General features: G+C 36.2%; 1 protein-coding gene and 1 long non-coding RNA gene across 6 annotated transcripts in view; one reads left to right on the forward strand and one right to left on the reverse strand.

The window, feature by feature from the left end:
- The window catches only part of LOC112935293 (uncharacterized), a 108023-nt gene extending 99903 nt beyond the window's left edge, over positions 1-8120 (reverse strand). For both annotated transcript variants that reach the window (XR_012003159.1, XR_012003158.1), the window contains exons 1-3: positions 7992-8120; positions 5392-5470; positions 1686-1866 (exon numbers count right to left, since the gene is read on the reverse strand). This is a non-coding gene — a long non-coding RNA (uncharacterized lncRNA). The remainder of the gene's footprint in view (positions 1-1685; positions 1867-5391; positions 5471-7991) is intronic.
- The window catches only part of SLC8A1 (solute carrier family 8 member A1), a 375587-nt gene continuing 366159 nt past the window's right edge, over positions 7359-16786 (forward strand). For 3 of the 4 annotated variants that reach the window (XM_072767223.1, XM_072767229.1, XM_072767224.1), the window contains exon 1: positions 7359-7714. The gene's annotated coding sequence lies outside the window, so the exon portion shown is untranslated. The other variant, XM_072767234.1, reaches the window with a different exon arrangement.

Genomic DNA, 16786 nt, shown 5'->3' on the forward strand with positions numbered 1-16786 from the left:
GTAGGTGGTGGCACAGATATTCTATTTCCCCCTGACAGCTTCCCCTCCAGTGTTTCAAATGTATTAACACTCAGCAGGTGAAATTAAAATACTTTTTATACTTTGAACCATTCCCTTGTAAGATCTCCTATGATTAAATCAGGGTTGAGTGAGCTGCAACTGGATGTGTCATTCATTGATTTTTTTTTAGTAGAGATTTAACATTTCTATGCATTTTAACACCCTCTTTTGGTAATGAAAGCGTTGGGAGCCAACTCTTTCTCTGTTCTCTCTTGAAGGCCTGCTGTTCTTTCTCATTTTTCAAGAGCTTCATGAACAAATAAAGTAACTTGGCATTGTCATGAAAAGGAATGTTTCAGTACTCTGGTCCCACTGATTGTACTCCAAATAATTTGCTCCTGCCCTTTGCATTATAAAAGCAACCAGATGAAAAAGAGTGTTGTATATCTAAGCATAGACAAAAGAGTCCAATAAGTAGAAAGGCTGTCCAGGCTCCAGCTTGACTCCCAAGATTCTAAAATAAGTGCACTTTTTTCTTTTTTTAATGAAATTGTCTAATGAGAATGCTAGTTGGAAAGGACTAGCTGAAGAAACAAGTGAATTTTAATCTCATTGAGGTCAAGAGCTCTATTTTATTCAAGTTTGTATTTCATGTGGTTAGTAGCCCATTAAGGCCTTACACAGATACAGGAACACAAGAAAGTAAAGATTTATTAATCATCAAGTGGTCATTTTTGCAATATAAATGGAAGAAAGATTTTTATTTAAAAAATATATTGTTAAGATATCCTAAACAAAGCACCAAGCATAAGTTAGGGGACTATTTCTTTTTTAAAAACATTTTATTTATTTATTTGAGAGAGAGAGAGAGAGAGAGAGAGAGTTCCCCCTCCATGCAGGGGGAAGGGGAAAGGCAGAGGGAGAGGAAGAAGCAGACTCTCCACTGATCAGGGACCCCAATGCAGGGCTCGATCCCAGGACCCTGAGATCGTGACCTGTGCCAAAGGCACACTTAACTGACTGAGCCACCCAGGTACCCCAAGATTGGGGAATGTTTCTTATGTAGTTATGTGCCTGTCTTTATGTGTTTGTGATATATCTGTGTGTGACATAAAAGTATGACTATAAAATAATGAGACCTAAAGAGACACATATCTTGGACAATATACTTGTGTTGAAGCGAAGTTTCATTAAATGAGGTATGCTAAGATACTGCCCAAACTCAAGTGGTATCTAAATATAAAATGTTGCAATTATAGATTATTCAACAGCACATCATTATCGATCCGCTCCTTTGGTCTATATCAATAAAATAATAATGTTGTCAGGGACCAGGAAGAATGAAATGTCTCTGCCCGTAGCTATACAAGTCCAGAAAACAGAGCACAACTGACATAAAAATTGATGGCAGGCTGTAGAGGCAATGCATATCCAAGACCATTTAATGATGAAGCATTCTTACCTGTCCGATACACAATTTGGCTTTGGAATATATTCTTTTTTTTTCCAAAGGAGCCTTTTTATCATTGTAATTTCAAATCATGACAGCTCAGAAGCTGTCATTAAGAATAAGAATAAACTGAAGAACTTTTTTCCTCCTCCACAGGATTGCAATCTATGGATGTATTGTGAATGTGGCAGCAGAAAAAGACATGAAACAAGACAGGTCCTCAATAACTTCATACCTGGAGCCACTAGTGATTGTGTTTGCACTCATTCTCAGCTGCAATCACTCAGTCTCACAGTTGGACAACACCTCTCATTCAAAATAAACCTTCCGTTCTTGATTGCTCCATATCACGTTGCTGCCATTTCCAGCTGTTTCTCGATCAGAATACATTGCTTTAAGATCTGCCTCTTTATGTCCTCAAAGCAAATGAACAAGCACAGGAATATTTTGAAACATTTTAGTACACTTACCAATGTTATTTGACTCTGTAACAAGTGAAAAACAAATTACAATGAGGAATGCTGTTCTTGAAGAACTGCAATTTCCATTTGCCTGTATTTGTGGATAAGAAATCTGGGGCTTTTGGACCAGAGACTCCCTCTGTTTATCATGGTTGAAATTTTACATGCAGGATGAAAAGACTGGAGAAAAGCAAAGTGATTTACTGAAACTTTTGCCTTCAGAAAGCAATCTCATTGGTAGTTCTAAAGTACCTCATATAAATAAGCTCAGGTTTGGAGAAATATAGATATATATTTCCATGTAATATCTGTGCATTTTCCTAAACGCTTGCCATGCCTTTTTACTATGTTAATGAATAGCTTAGATGATGAACATGCTTTATGGGCTCTGCTGGCTACTGTGTGAGCCTCTGGACATGGTTAGTTCCTAAGAAATGCTTAATAACATGCACTTTTGCAAAGTCTCTTGACTTTTTGGAACAATGGCCAAGGGTATTTGGAGAAATGCTTTCCTGTCTTTACAGACTCACAATCACCACTGAGTTCTTCTAAGTTTGTACCAACCTTACTGACCTTGCTAAGTCTGGCTCCAACTAGCCTGGGGGACAGAATGATTCCTCATTCATCAGTGCCTTTAAATTACCTTCTTTTGCAAAAATGTTCTCTGGGGTCCAAGTAGGATGTTGAGAAAGAATGCTATGGCATTCCAACATTTTCTCTTTACTCAAGCATCCAACAATTACAATCAAAATACTTTGAAATTGCTTACCTTTATTTCAGCTCATCTCATCAAACTCTGTCTACAGCTCAATGAAACATATGAAAAGACAAAACAGTACAAAAAACTTCTTCATTGTACATTAATGTCTCTACTTGTCCTGTAGAGATAAGCCCATGGACGTGATCATGCTTAACTGGGCTGTCTATGTAGAAAATAGAATAAGATAGAATAGACTTTAAATGATGCACTACTACAATTCATAAAGTCTTTTAAACACTGATTTTTTTTTTTATAGTCAGTATCTGGTGACAAAAAACCCCCCAAAATAACAGCAAAACCTGAGTAGATTAATGACCTTAATATTTTTTAAAATTTATTTATTTAGAAATTTATTTAGAAATTTATTTAGAAATTTATTTAGAAAACTTTAGGAATTTATTTGCTTAGAAATAGAATATTATAATAGATACTATAAATAGATTATATAGTATATACTAGGTTCAGTGCCTGAATCTAGGAATATTCTAATCCACTTTCAAAGAAGAATCTACAGTTTCAATAGAGAACAAAAATAATTGAATACCATTTCATTTTGTTTTGCTTTGTTTTTGCTTTTTAAGTGAACTATAGAACTAAACTCTCAAGTAACTATGGCTATCCCAACTTGCTTGCTTTCTCCTGGAGGGAAGTCCTTATGTTCCACATAACGTCAAGAGTATCATTGGACACCTATGATGAGCTTGAGATACTAAAGCCCAGAAGGAATATGAGACCAGTTTGGGCTTTCTATTCTGTTGTTCAAGGGCTCATAATTGGAAGATAAAAAAAAAATCTGCTTGCAAATTTTTTTTTTTAATATTTCTTGCAGATCATGGAACATGAGTTTAGAAAGAAGTGGAGGCAGGAGGGCCTATCATTTGCAAATGGCACAGAAGAGCAAAATCAAATCCTGGAAGAGAGCAAAAATGAGATGAATTTACTCAAGATCATCTCCCTGGAGACTGCCAGCTCGATTAGAGCCAAATTGCTATTGATGACTTCAAAGAATCAGATCATGTAATTTGACATATAAGGATATATGGCACAAATAATCAAATATTTAAATAATGAAAACACCAAATGAATTAAATATTCCTGTTATATAGAACTATTAGAATTACTTAAGAGACCTTCCAGATGCAATCTGTTATGTTAAGTACAATGATTCTGTGTTTCCATGTGCCGGGCAGAATTTAAAATACAAGGGATCATATAAGCATAGCAGACCAATTTTTAAACTAACTGAAGCCCCAACATTTCATTCTGATGGATGATTACACACTACTACATCTCTCCTCTTCGTCTTTCTTCTCTTCTAACATATTCAGCAGTTAATTTAGAAAGTAAGATGTCCCTTTAGAAACAAAGAAGACATTAAGAATTTTCTTGCAGAGGGTGCCAAGTAAGAACCTACCCACTTGCTCATCTCGGTAAACATTTGCTTTCAAGATTGCTGTAGTATCCCATTATCATCAAGTCCCATCAAGAAGGAAAATTAAGTCTTGTAAAAAAAAAAAAATCACAATTTTGATTGTGCCAAAACTCCTCCATTTAATATACCCCAAACCAATATGTGCAGTCTGTCACTTGAGGTCCTAGGGTTTCCTCAATCCCAAGCCTCAGCCAACCTGGACTCGTCACAATTTGTCAGGCAGATTGGTGCTTGACTTCTTGATTCTTGCTCCTGGGCAATGACTCAAACTCTGTCCACCTAGAATTCTTGACTTCTCATTTCCCCATTCATTCCCTCAAGAACTCAGGACATATGTACTTGTTCCTTGGTCTGTGCCAGTATCTGTCCCTGTCTCAATCCTGAATCCCTGCTTCAAGAGTGAGGTGTCTCATTCAAAGCCATACAATTATTCCATGACATCTTTCTTTATCTTTCTCATCAAGAGTAATTTATTGATGTATCCATTTCATCATTTATTCATTTAAATATTGTGTTAAATGCCTATTATATGCTAAGTCCTAATAATACAAGTACAAATGAAGTCTGTTCCCTGACTTTATAGAACTTGAAGCTGAGTTAAAAAGCAAACCAGTGAAACAGCAGGTACCCCATAATTATACAGTGGAAGAGGGCAAACATGTATAATGTGTGCCCCTAGAACTCTAAATCACCCAGAAATGGCCAGGGTCCTCTCTCTAGAGAAAAGAACTGATGATCTGAGCCTAGAAATTCAAGGAGATTTAGCTAAATATAGAAAAGAAAGAAGAATGTTCTTTGCAGAAAGAAAAGGCACAGGAAAATAGCATAAGAAGTATGAGGAAAACCATGGCATTCTAGAGGGCCAGGCTGCACGCACACGGTAGTCATTAAGGTGGCTGAAATGAAAGAAGCTTGGTGGGTGAGTGACCAGAGATGAGATTAAGATGTGAATTGCAAGTAAATCTTGAAACATGTCTGAGAACTAAGCTAAGACATTTATATTTTATCCTAAATGATTTGGGGAAGGATCGAGAAGTGTTGAGTGCAGAGGGGAAAAATTGGAATTTAATTTTGAATGTTACCATCGTCCACCGAGATACTTGGAGCTGAAGAAAAGAATTCCCAACAAAAGCCTGATCTCAAAATGTATGAAATCCACTATTTGTATTAATTATGCTTTTATTTTTCTCAAAGAACAAGAAGTCCAGGGGTGGGTAGTTTACTGCTACAGCAACTCAATGATGCTGTCAAGAGCTGATGTTCTTTCTGTCTGGTTCAGCCTCCTTACCTCACAGCCTTTTCTTCTCCTGCATGTCCCCTTCTGGTCACCAAACAGCTGCTGCAATTTCAGGTGTCAAGTTTGTTCTCTGGGAAGGAAATAGGTAGAAGCAGTATAAGGACAAGAAGGAAAAAAGCTAAAGCTAATGTTGTCCCTTCTTAACAGATAAATAAACACTTTCTTGAAGTGTCACTCAGGAGACTCCTATGTACACCTACTTGGCCAGAACAGTGTTACATGGTTGTCCCTAGCTGCAAGGGACAGTAAAAAAAAAAAAAAAAAAAAAAAGAACTTTCCTTTCAGAAATGGCTTATGTGTGCAGTCACCATCTGCCATGTCCATCACTGAACTACATTTGGTCAGGTTTTAAAATATCATATCTTGGGGCACCTGAAGGGCTCAATGGTTGAGCATCTGCCTTTGGCTCAGGTCATGATCCTGGGATCCTGGGATTCAGTCCCACTTTGGACTCCCCTCTCTGTGAGGAGCCTGCTTCTCCCTCTGCCTATGTCTCTGCCTCTCTCTCTCTGTTTCTTATGAATAAATAAATAAAATCTTTTAAAAATATATCACATCTTAATTTTCCTTTGATATATGTTATTATTATATAGGACATATATTATTATATTGATAATACATTATTATGCATATATGATACATTGTATAGATATTATACAAAATAAAATGTATTATTATACGGAATATATATATGTACATACACACACATATAGATGCCTGATTAAAGGGTTGGAATGGGAGGTTTGAATGTCAGAATGTTCTGAATAAAAAAAAAAAAAAAAAAAAAAACTTGCCCCCTCTTGTTCCAGCCTTAGTGCATTATGCAGAGATTACACAAATCTAGAATTCCTCAAACTTATCATTAATATATCTATTTTGTACTCTTCTCTCTTTTGTTTTGTACAAATTTTGGAGCGTACATGAAGTAGAGAGGATAATATAATGAGTTCCCTATTGACCACTCAACCACCTGCGATGGTTATCATTTTGCCAATCTTGTTTCATCTACCCCTCCCCTTTTCCTCTGAAATGTTTTAAGCAAACTAGTTCCATTTCAGTACACAAGAAAATGAGTTATCGCTGTATACCTCAAATTGATTTTTTTCTTCTTCAGACAGGAGATCCTATAAGAGTTTTAACATGACTTTGGGAAAAAAATGGTGAATGGAAAAATGTCACTTGGAAATTCTCTCTCATATATGTGTATATACACACACACACAAACATACACATACACACAAGAGTAAGAACAGACTGAGAAAAAAGAGAGAAATTTTAAAGCGGAAAAGCCCAATTTCCAGGAGCTGGAAGGCTAAGTGGAGTTTCCCCAGGCCCCTGAAGGAGTGCGTCTCACCTACATCTTTATTATCCAGAGCAGGACTCCTTCCCCAACCCCATCCTTGAAACTTAGGTCACAGTCATGTGTCATTTAAAGTATCGTTAACAAATGTAGAAATTAGTATTCTATCCAAGTGTATATTCTTTAACATTAAATTTCAAACTATATACTAGATGGTAGCTTAGTAGAAACTGCCACGGTATACTAAATGAGCAGCTGTTTAAGAAAGAACAAGGCCTCTCCTTCTGTCTTAGGGATTTTGATTACTTTGACCTTCTGGTCCTACCCGATCCTTTAAGACAAATAATTCAGAATGTTAACAACTACTCTTATTTTTTTAACAACTACTCCTAAATAAATACAATAAATATGTATCATATTCATTCACATACAGTGTCCATTCGTTTAACCATTCATTTATATGTTCATCCAGTCACTAAACATTGTGCAGGTCTTGTACATATCTGATTGCTAAAATCTTTAAGGATGAAAACCCTGGTAAGGAACTATAATTGTGCCTCTGTTTTCATAAAGTGAAGCAAACCCACATCCTAAAAGCCCTGTGTGGGAATTAGGGGAAGGGTGGTTGTTCTCTAAACGTCTGGGGAGTCGAAATGCCAATCTGAAAGTGTATTTCCAAAAAGGCATAGTGGCAGGACGGCAGGGTGGGAATTGGGCCTGGCTGGAAGGATCTCTATATGTGTATTTTTATCGTCCATGTGTTGGATGAAGCGGAGAGCTGCCAGATAGCTTCTTTTCCACAGCTTGGAGTTACTGTTGGGAACAGATCCATGTATGGAAGCGAAAGCCGAAAGGCACAGATAAGCAGCGATCCAGCTATGCAAACCATGTTTAGAGACACTTAAAGGACAAGCATCCCAGGTCCTTTCTTTCTGGTAAATTCGGAGAAGCCATCATCCCGGGTCTTTTTTCACATCCAACTCATGCGGACTGAGCAGCCCAGACTTGACAGAGGTAGGTGCAGGGCTTTTGTGATGAAACTTATCTAAAGGATCATTCATGAATATTCCCTCCCGAGCTCTTGATGTCCTTTAAGGGAAGCTGCCAAATGATATTTTGAAAAGGGGGGGAAAAAAAGAAAAAAAAAAAAAAGAAAGATTTGGGTTGGGGCTGGTGACCAAGAGGCATTTAACAGCTCTGCCTTCACAAAGCAAGGCAGCTTGGTTGCAGAGGGAAAGTGACAGCACAGAATTGCTGCCAAATATAATCCCTTTGTCCTGGGGTCACTTACCATTTGGATTTCTGTCGATACGAATCTTCCTGGATATTGCCAGCACCTCTGGAACGGGCCACAGATTCCCGTGGGTTCTGCTACTGAGTATTTTAGGCGGAGGTAGGTGGGATTTGCCCTTCTTGCTTGCTCCTCTGAAGCCAGTATAAACTCACACGTGTGGCTAGTTCTTCCTTAGACATGGAAGAGCTGCTTGTAAACGACATTATTATTTTTGGCAGGGGAAGTCATTTTTGCAGTGTTTCTCAGCAGATCGGAGGTTGATTACATCCTGTTCAAAGATTCTTGAGTTGCTTTCACAAACACGGGTCTTGCGCAAGTTGAAATTGCTGAAACCAGCTGTACGCACTGGACTTTTCTCCGTACCTTTAACATTTTTCTTTCCTTTTTGTTAATGACTGGAAACAGATGAACTTGAGGAGAGATTTCTCCAAAGATTATTATAGTTTAACTGTAAGTGATGTTTGAGAATAGTAGATTGTGGCAGAACCACAAAAGCTGTCTGTCTCAGGGATCCAAACTAAAAGTATAAACGTGAGGACAAAAACAATACCAGTATATATATATCTGACTCTAGTCTATTTTCTAAAATACTGGTTAATCCAGGCAAATCATATCAATAATACTTTGAAATGCTACTCTAGGTAACTAGCAAATTGTAATAATTAGATCATTAAAGGAGTCTTTTTAAAATTGTTGGCAAAAATCTGTGAACTATTACCAAATACTCACAAAAGTCAAGAGAAAAATTTATAGGTCATATCTGTAAAATGTGTGTGTTTTTCCAAGATTGAATTAAAATAATTTTTGCGCAAGAAAATGAAATGTGAATTTAAAATTTCTCTTGTTAAGAATTATGTGTCTATACGTCACACATGATTTGAACTCCCTTATTATTAGGTTTTCAATCTTATAATAGAGCATGAGAGGGAGAAAAAAAAGAAAGAAAAATTGAATGTGATTTTTTTCCTTTCCTGATGACAAAGCATAACATGCAAAATGATTCATAAACAAGTGTAAGAAAATAATAAAATGATTTGTAATACTGACCAAGGAGATGTCCTTTGGATAAATCGGATAGTGGGAAAAGCAATTGGCTTAGGAGATATAGGTAAGATGACTATAGTTATGCAGTGGGTTCTCTCAAATTGTGAATGTTCTGTAATACAAAAAAAGTGGCAGAGAAGGAGAAAACATGGTTCTATTCCAATAATAATACTTCATCATTATTAAAATAATTATAATACTAAAACATGGGTGTTTTTATCAAATTATTCCTTTTCATGTCTAGGTTATTTACACTGACAACACATTAAATTAACAGCACATTGAAGCTTACCCTTCATGCATCTCTAAATAGGCTATTTTACCTTACTTAAAAATACCAATATTCTGTAACTTTGAGAGAGAGAGAGGCAATAAACTATGCCTTCTTTTTTTAAACCAGCAGAGACAAGTTGTCATAACTTTGGCTAAAGTGGAACAGGCCTACAAAAGGATGGCTTTAAGACACTTACTTAAACACTACATACCAACCAGTTTTTTGAAAGGAACAGCACAGCAGGAGCCTGGGAAATTCTCAATAAGTAAAAGGTTATTATAAATTATGTCACTAGTATTTGTGACCAGACGCAATGCATATATGACATCATTGGCTGTTTTCTCAGTTGCTTACTGCCAAGTACATTTCAAGTGTACATTTCTCATGAGACATGCCTACTCCTGTTTTTCTTTAGCGAGGAAATTTGAAGGTGTAATATAAGTAATAAAGAAAGATTTATTACTATTTTTATATATAGTATGTAAATATCTATGGAAATAATTGACAAATAGTTAAACCACTTGACCTTTTGACTACACCTTCTTAAGCACTTAGTGGTATGTGCAGAAAATCTTGGGAAGGTCATATTTTGAGAAGAGAATTGGGAGTACTGACAGTCTTAGGTGAAAAATAAAAAGACTTGGATGCTCTATGCTATAGTTAGCTGAGATATGAAGGAAATTCATGGTAACCAAGAATGATAAAGAAGTCAAAATTTATCTAAAAACATACAGCACAGATTTGAGGTTCACATGTATATGACAGGGCCAGTCAGAATAGCTCCTGGGCCAGGACAGTTGTGCTCCAATGATCAGGAAGAGCAAATGCTTTTAGGAGCTTTGATGGAAAACAACTTACCTGAATATGTAAAGGGGAGTTGGTATGAAAGAAAGAGTAGAGGTTTACTTTTCCAGAGGTATGAAAGATTTTGACCCACAAGAAAGGTCATTAAGTTTCAAGGAAATGAGAGCATTACTTTTTAAAAATCCCTTTGGGAACTTTAAATAAAATAAAATTTTCTCAGATGGTTAGTCTCAGACTGACTGGTCTCAGACAAACCACTGATGATTTCAAGAACCTTAAAAGTGACGGAAGACATGAGACCAAGGAAGAGATTTGAATACCAGAGAGGCGATACAGTTTCTCGGAGGTTAATCAATGGTAGGTGAAGTTTCCCTAGAATCCAGATCATTTGGTTTTCTGATCAAAACTAATCTGCTCTTGCTGCACTTCTTTCTTTCTTCTTTCTTTCTTTCTTTCTTTCTTTCTTTCTTTCTTTCTTTCTTTCTCTCTTTCTCTCTTCCTTTCTTTTCTTTCTTTCCTCTTTCTTTCTTTCTTTCTTTCTTTCTTCTTTCTTTCTTTCTCTTTCTTTCTTTCTTTCTTTCTTTCTTTCTTTCTTTCTTTCTTTTTCTTTCTTTCTTTCGATTTTATTGACTTATTCCTGAGAGACACATAGGAAGAGGCAGAGACACAGGCAGAGGGAGAAGCAGGTTCCCTGATGTAGGACTCCATCCCAGGACCCTCGGGATCACGACCTGAGCCAAAGACAGATATTCAATCACTAAGCCACCCAGGTGCCCTGCTGCATTTCTCTCTTAATCTTAAAATTATACAGTATTTTCAAATGTAATGGAAAGATACTGGAAGAATTCTGTGACAGAGGAAAATTTTAAAGGTAGTTTTAAGATATATAAAATAGCAAGAAGGGAATAAATTCCTGTGGCACTTTAGTGCCAGTGAGGAGAAAAGGGGCTTTTCCTATCCCATCGACTTCTTCCCATGCTTCTCACCTCTACCTGCACGTGAGAATCACTTGGGATGAGATATGTCTACACTACACCTCTGATGAACTACATATGCTCATGGGGTCCAGGCAAAAGTAGTTTATTTTTTAAATCTACCCCATGAAATGTAAATACACAGCCAAGGTTAAGAACCACTTCCTTTGGCAATAAAAAAGTGGTAACCACTTCAATTTATTTCAACAGGGGGAGTTAACAGAACCACAACTGAAGATTAAAAATGAGCTCTTTCCCAAAGAGATTATTTCTTTGAAAGTTTTATTGATGTAATCTTGGCTGACAAGGAGTTCCTCTTTAGAAGTTTAAGCACATTTAAAAAGAAGTTTTCTCTATGCCAAAGGATTGATATGGATCTATTTGACATTTCTCATATTTCTTTAGCCTGAAACATATGTGTGCTAGCCACAATTATTGAAAGATAAAGAATAGATGTATATGCTACATTATGGTTTTGAACTACAGATATTAAATGAAATTTTATATTGTTTTAGCAAATATCAAATAGCCATCTTGAAAGGGCTTGTTAATTTTGGATAGCAACAGTTTTCTAAGGAATAGGCAAATCATTGCCTTTAAAAAATATATATTTTATTTTATTTATTCATGAGAGGCACAGAGAGAGAGAGAGAGAGGCAAAGACACAGGCAGAGGGAGAAGCAGGCTCCATGCAGGGAGCCCAATGTGGGACTCGATCCCAGGACTCCAGGATCATGTCCTAGGCTGAAGGCAACACTAAACCTCTGGGCCACCCGGGCTGCTTGCCTTTTGCCCCTCTAAAATGGCAAGTCCTTTAGAAAGAGGGTGCATGACTTTATGCAGGAGATATATTAATTTATCATACATCAAAGTACATGAATAAGAAACTAACACTGGCAAAAATTATGATGATATGTAGAGCCACAGACTTTTTCTATTTAAGTGGAAAATGAAGACTGGTTTGTCCAAACCCTGCAAGGAATGAGTCTAGGCTAAATGCAGGTAAATAAAATGTAAAACTTTTAGTTTTCAGCCCAGGATACAGAAGACAATACAAGGTAGTGGATGGAAGCAACAATCAGAGTTCTGACTGCTGTGGGTAGGTGGAATCAGACAACCTGAATTTCATTCTGGCTCTTCAATATACTCGTGGCTGTGTGACACTAAACAGATAACATCATCTTTGTGACCTCCATTTTCTTCTCTGTAAGTTGTGAACAATAACAGCAGAAACCACAGTGAAGGGATTAAGTAGTAAAATGCAAACAAGGAGTTTAACATAGTGACCAATAAATGGTGATACCATCCTTGTAAACAATATTAAAATCAAATTAGTCTCTTGAGGAAGTCTCTGAAACTAGAAACACCAAATAAAAGAGTGATCACATTTCAAGAAGAGTATAGATGAAATCTTTTTTTAAAAAAAGGATTGTATTTATTTATTTGAGAGAAAGTGAGCACACACAGGAACGGCAGTGGGGGTGCGGGGGTGGGGGGCCAGGGCAGACTTCCCACTGAACAGAGAGCCCACACTGGGCCTGGTCCCAGGACCCTGAGATCATGACCTGAGCCAAAGGCAGACACTTAACCACTTAACCCACTGAGCCCTTCAAGTGCCTCTAGATGAATTCTTAAATGCCTGCCTTTCAACCCAGTTTCTAAAATCAAGCACTAATACTGAGCCTTTGGGAGGCACTAAATAAATATACTCTTTGACTGTTGATTATGAGCATTGAATTCCTCTCTTACTCCAAATCATACCATGAAGGTGAGCCTGGAAACTGTCCATTTATATCAAGAATAAATAAATACAGATATATACTCACTCATGAATATTAAGAGACATACAAAATCAATTTCAAAAATGAACCAGTATCATAAATAGAAAAGGGTACCAGTTAAGACATTTCTTGAATCATTGTCTGAGTAAAGGTGTGTTTTAGATAGAAATAGAAGAATCCACTATTCAGAGTAATGCATTATGTTCTAATTAATAATATATATATATATATATATATATATATATAGTAGTAGTAATTATAAGTCTAGTCTATTCAGCAGCTTGCCCCTAGAGAGAAAAAAAAATGTGATCATATATGATCATATATACCAACTGCAAGCTATTCTTGAATTTCATTTAAAGAAATATAATTTTACAAACAATTTCTAAATCCTACCTAGTTTTACTGCTGTTTTACCCATATAGATAAAATACATGCTATGAAATAAAAAGTCTTTTTCGGGAGGGGAAGTAAAGCCTTGAATTCTAGACTCAGACAAATCTATTAACTCCCAACTATGCATCTTAATGCCATGCTGAGCATGTTTCCTAGTAACTATCTTGACATATGTTGAGCTCTATTATTTCCCAAGTATGCTTTTAAGCAAGTCACATATATTAATTTATTAATTCTGACAAATGCTCTGTAAGATAAGCAGCCATTTTACAAAGTGATACATAGAAAGGTTAAGTACTATGCCCAAGGTCACACAGCAAGTAAATAGAAGAGGCAGGATTTGAAGCCTGTGCTTAGCTTCTGTGTTACAACTGTCTTGCAATTGTTTCCTGGCCTTTTACAAATGGAAACAAATAAATTAATGTATGAAAAAAAGTAATGTCGAAAATTTTTCAGTATAGTGTCTGTTAAGAAAAACAAGCTATGTTATTCTTCTCAGATTACTGTTCATTCAGTTTAACCTGTTGAATGAGTAAGCCAGTCATTTAAAATAGTGCTTCTGAATAAGAAACAATAATAAGAACCAATATTTATTTAATATTTAATATTATTTATTAATGTTAAATATTTATATGTAACATTCCTGAAAAAGAAATAATATTGATTGTTCTTTGTAAGCTAACATTTACAATGCTGACTGGACGTTTTTCAGACATAGAGGTTAAATTATTATTTTGTGACTATATTCCATCCTCTTCTTCTCTCTGTTCATTACACTGTGTTTCAATAAAAACGTGTAAAAATTTTGACATCCTTCCCCCATTCTTCACTGTTATGTCACAAAGATGAGTTAGACAAAAAGTATAAAATGAGATAAGAATCATGAAAGTTAGTATTCAGAGGCCCATCTCACATACCTGTTAAATTGTATTGAAATTCCAATTTCATAAAACTAAAATGAAGAACAGGAACTCCACTTGACATTCAGCTTACATTTTAAATTATGCTTATAGGCATGGGACCTTCAGAAATTTAGCATACAACATTGCAGAATTATGTATTAGTTTTATGAAAATTAAATTAAATATATTTTAACTATGGCAATACAAATTGTACAGGAGTTAGCCACTTATTGATTTATTTTATTTTTGTGAAGAGCATGCAATGAAAACTTACCTCTTTTCTCCTCTTTTTATCATGCATTTGCAGAGGTATAAAGGTCAAATCCACTCTCTACCACTTATTTTGTTCTATCACACATGCAAAATCATTTATCTTATTGTTTCCCCATATATGATTTTGCTACTATTAATTTAAATATTCTTTTGCCTTAGATAGATAAATAATCTACCGTGATGCAGGTAGGAGAGAGAAAAAGCAAATAAGATCAGAGGCAGGCAAAAAGTGGGGCTCCTGCCTGACCCCATAAATATATAAGTCCTAATAGGTCACATTTTTAAATTTTTTTTAACTATCAATAGTCAACAACCATATCAGGAGTAAACAGCCATGATAATTCATTAAACTAAACTTTCTGAGCAACTCAGAGTGTGGAAAAACAAAAACAAAAACAAAAACACACCAGACACCAAAATTTTCATTATTAAGAAACTAAATTTAAGTAACGTTATATACTTAACTTAAATTCAGTCCCTGGATCCCAAAGCCAAAATTGAGGCCCATGTTTTCTTGGGAACACAGATGAAATAAGTAATATAGAGAATGTATGTCCCAAAGCTCTTTTTTTTCCCTTCAATCATCTATTTGAGTATATTAGGATAATGTCTAGACATCATGAAGACAACCTTTGCTGCTTCATGGTAATTGCTTGGTTTAGGATGAAGACTAAAACAGAGTGGGAAGACAGAAGAAGGTCCTTGATACTTTGATTTCCTGGTTACAGCACCAAAACCTGTGCCACTTACTGCATCCAAGGGATGGGGAGTAGGGGAATGAAAGATTCTCTCTCTCTCTCTCTCTCTCTCTCTCTCTTTCTCTCTCTCTCTCTCTCTCTCTCTCTCATCTTAACAATTTTAAACCTTATTCTTTTAAAATAAGATATTAGATGCATCTATGCAATTTGCCTGACCAAAAGGCTTATAAGTGTTTTTCTCAAAATAAATGGCAAGTCTGTCACCAGAGGTAAAGTCTCAGCAACACAATGAAATTGAGACCACAGCTTGTCTTGGCTGGGCCCAGAGGTCATTGAGCCCTAGGACCCCTAGGCCAGTGGTCTCTGCAGAGGAAAGTTTTCTCAGCATAGGATCCCAGTAGGGTTACTGCTATGAGTTGAGGTAAGTTGAAGCTACAGCTCCCCTTGGATGGTATATTCTTATTCTTAAGATTTGGTTAGGCCCCTCCTGTGTGGTAGATGAGATGGGGCCCAGGATTGAAATTGCTGCTAGGTGAGCCAGAGGTAGCTCCCAAAGGGCATGATGATGTCCACACACCCAGTCAAGGATTCAAAGGAACGCTACTCTTCTTGAGTATTTTCCCGATCTTACTAGGAGTCTTACCCGCTGATCTTTAGAAAGTTTTTTGTCTCCAACTGTCTCTGGCTCAATTACATATCAGTTTTCAAAAACAAAACACAGATTGAATCCATGTTCTTTAAAAGACTGCATGCATGTCAAAAGAGAGTATTTGCTAATCAAAGCACCTAGGACTGGAGAGATTTAAGAAAAATTGGTAACATTGTTTTAAAATGTCAGTTTTCTATGTCAATTTTTTTTCTTTCTAAGAAAGTATGTGTAATCATTTTTAATTATTTTGCCAATTTGTGTTGAAGAACTGAACATAGTAGAAATTGTATATAAAAAGGATGCATACACCTTAATGGAGGTTCCACAGTGCTAATATAAGTGGGGCATTAGAGATATAACTGAAACAATACCTACACCAAATAAAAGTACAGTAGGATAAAGAGAGAAAAAGAAGGAAAGCATTTTTTGATAGGGTGGTTGGAGGAAATGACCTTGAACAGAAAATTAAATATGGTTTAGACACAAGTCATGTGAATGATTAGGGGGAAGATTTTCAAGAGAGGGAAGAACAGCAAGTATAGACTCACTGAAGTAGGAGCATACTTGATCTGCTCTACAAACACAGTAAGGAGCCCAGTGAGGCTGCATAAAAAATAGGAATGGTAAAAAAAAAAAAAAAATTACATCAGAGATATAGATAGCAGCCAATTTATTAGGTCTTTGAAGCCCAAGATTGGGAAGACTCAGTTGTGGGACTTTAGTTCTGAGGGTACTAGGAATTCATTGGAGGATTATGGACTGAGAAATGAAATATATTAATTTACATTGTTTAAAGTTAATTCTGACTGCAGTAGGGAGGGTAAACTGTAGAAAAGCAAACAAAAGGAAAAAATGCAGGGGTACCTGGATGGCTCAGTTTGTTGGACATCTGACTCTTGGTCTCAGCTCAGGTCTCAATCTCAGGGTTGTGGGTTCAGGCCCTGCATTGGGCTCCACACTAGGCTTGGAGTCTCCTTAAAAATAAAATTCAGATGAT

Source organism: Vulpes vulpes, chromosome 8 (genome assembly GCF_048418805.1).
Source record: "Vulpes vulpes isolate BD-2025 chromosome 8, VulVul3, whole genome shotgun sequence".
NCBI lineage: Eukaryota > Metazoa > Chordata > Mammalia > Carnivora > Canidae > Vulpes > Vulpes vulpes.